We start from the raw sequence: 2,969 nt of genomic DNA, 5'->3' as shown, positions 1-2,969 counted from the left end.
GAGGTAGGAGGTTGGACAATAACCTCTATCGCATGGAGGGATCTGTGGTGATCGGAGAGTCTGATGTAGCAGCTGCAGCACAGGACCAGCAGGAGGCTTACAGGATGTGGCACTACCGCCTAGGCCATATGGGTGACAAGGGGCTGAGGGAGTTGAGCAGGAGAGGACTCATCTCTGATCTGGAGGATGGTGCTACAGGGAAGATCTGTGAGCCTTACCAGATGGGAAAGTAGAGGAGAGTTCAGTTCACCATCAGTACAGCCCAGAGTGCAGCCCCTCTAGAGTTAGTACATACGGATGTGTGGGGACCAGCCCCAGTTTTAGTTAGGAATGGGGCCAGATACTTCATGACCCTGATTGATGATTTCTCAAGGAAACTCTGGATTTACTTCATAAGAGAGAAGTCAGAGGTCTTCACCAAGTTCAAGATCTGGAGAGCTGAGGTGGAGAAGGAGCAGGGGAGGAGCGTGAAGTGTCTGAGATCAGACAATGGCGGAGAGTACACCAGCAGAGAGTTTCAGGACTACTGTGAGGAGTGTGGGATCAGGAGACACTTCTCCGTTAAGGGGACTCCACAGCAGAATGGGGTGGCCGAGATGATGAACAGAACACTTTTGGAAAAGTTACGACGCATGAGGCTGCAGGCAGGGCTTCCAAAGGCATTCTGGGTTGACACAGTTGATGCAGCCGGTTACTTGGTCAATCGATCACCTCACACCAGGTTGGATGGCAGGCTTCCAGAGGAGGTGTGGTCTGGGAGGACAGTTGGGCTGGGCCATCTACGGGTATTTGGGTTCACGGCCTATGTGCACATTGGAGCTGGTGAGCGGAGCAAGCTAGACGCCAGATCACTCAAGACGGTGTTTCTAGGCTATCCACGAAAAGTCAAGGGATACAGGCTGTGGGATCCCTTGGAAAAGAAGGTCATCATTAGTCGGGATGTGACTTTTGATGAGGAGTTAGTCCTACAGAGGCAAGCAGGCATGGAGGAGCAGCAGGAGTAGGAGGAGGTCCAGCAGGGCGCTGCTGGATAGCTTACCCCTTTGATTTTGCCTCTTGCAGGTACTACAGGAGGACATGACATTCAGGTGGAGAACCTACCTAAGGTGTCTCCACAGGTGGAGAGGACTCGAACGGATGATCGAGGCAGAGAGGTCCAGCAGGAGCGAGCTGGATCGAGGACTGATATCGATGTTGCCCTACACAAATCCAAGAGGACCATCAGGCAACCGGACCGATATGGCTTCGAGGAGACGCTGTCATATACCCTGGTGACAGCGAATGGAGACCCATATACGTATCAGGAGGCTATTGAGAGCCAAGACAGATAGTGGTGGGTCCAGGTGATGTTCGAGGAGATGCAGTCTCTCCACCAGAACCAAACGTGGCGATTGGTGCAGTTGCCACAGGGGAAGAGGCCCATTGGCTGCAAATGGGTCTATAGTCGCAAGGACAGAGTGGAGCTGGTTGAGGCCTTGGGACACCAAGGTGGAGATTGTTATGATCTAGGTGGTGTGCCCAAGGCCCAGGGGACCAAGGCTAAGGCCAAGATCCATCATTCATGAGGGCTTCATGGAGACTCTAGGGCTAGTTGGGTCCTAGGTTGAAAGGCTGTGGGCCTTTCGGAGGTCTAGGTTATGTGGGCCTCAAGGGACCAACTCTTTATGGGCCAGGTCTGGGCCCAGGAGAGGTGAGATTAGGTCGAGTCATGGGTGTACATGGGCTTGGGTTAACCTAATCTCCCATAGAGTTGCTCAAGGGAGTTTTGGGTTTGGGTCACTTGACCCGGTGTTTATATATATACATGTACTTGTATAAGTTTGATTAAGCCAAGAAAATAGACGACCCTTTCTCCCAAGTCTCTCTCTCTCTTCTCCCTCTCTCTCCAGCAACTTCCATGCACCAAGAGCAAGAAACCCTAGGGTTTCTTGCCGCCAGTTCATAAAAGGAAAGAAAGGAAGGGAGGCGCTAGCCCCTTCCCCCCATTGCAGCCGCCAGCCATTTCTTCTCTCTCCTCTTTTGCAGGCACTCAAACACCAGGTCCAGGACCTAGAATCTCTTGAGAAGAGGTTGGTACAAGTCTCTCTCAGATCTGGAGTTGATCTGAGGTCGTTTGAGGCGTGGGTGAGATCTCCATCAATAGATCTACAAGAAAGGCTACAGCAGGACAGATCTGTGAGGTCTATCTCCATCTATCTTCTTTCCCATCTAGAACATCCCGATTTGAGATCTACAAATCAGAAGACCTCGGTCCATGTCTGATCTGATTGGGTACCAGATCTTGGATTTTTTAGAGGTGGTTTCAAAGGCGTTCTTCATCTGGAATGAAAGGCTGACGAAGAAGATAGCAACCAGGCTGATTTCGTCAAGGGCCTTGGATCGTGTCCAGAAGTCTCCAGATCTATTCGTTGCTAGTTCCGCTGCACCAAAGGTCCGTGAGAGGAGCCAGGATCGTGCTCCAATAGGCATGATGGGGGAGAAGGGGGACCGGAGGTGGGAGGGAAGAGGGGAGGCGATGGCCAATAGAACTAAGCCCATCGGAGATCCGAGGGGATTTTTAGGGCACACTATTAGTGATGGCTAGTTTTCATCGCTAAAACCATTGCTAATAGATATTTTTTAAAGTTAAATTTATAGCGATGACTTTTCCATCACTAATAAGTAATTAAGCCATTGCTAATAGTTCGCCGATCTTTTAGCAATGAAAAAAGTTTTCATCATAACGTTCGGTCAATAAAGTTTAGTATTAGCGACGGTGGGGTTACCGTCGCTAAAAGCTATCGCTAATACTTGATTGTTTTGTAATGTTATTTTCTAACAACCATCTGCACTTTTGCTCTAGTATCCCCACATTGTAGGCTCAAAACTCATCTATCCTATAAGGAAAGCGATCCGTGCACCAATCTATCTGGATCAATCATCATTCATATGATGATCCATTGATCGAAAGTATTTAGAAATTAATCACT

The sequence above is a fragment of the Elaeis guineensis genome, chromosome 2, assembly GCF_000442705.2.
Source record: "Elaeis guineensis isolate ETL-2024a chromosome 2, EG11, whole genome shotgun sequence".
Taxonomy (NCBI): Eukaryota; Viridiplantae; Streptophyta; class Magnoliopsida; order Arecales; family Arecaceae; genus Elaeis; species Elaeis guineensis.
Note: the sequence above shows the minus strand (reverse complement) of the source record.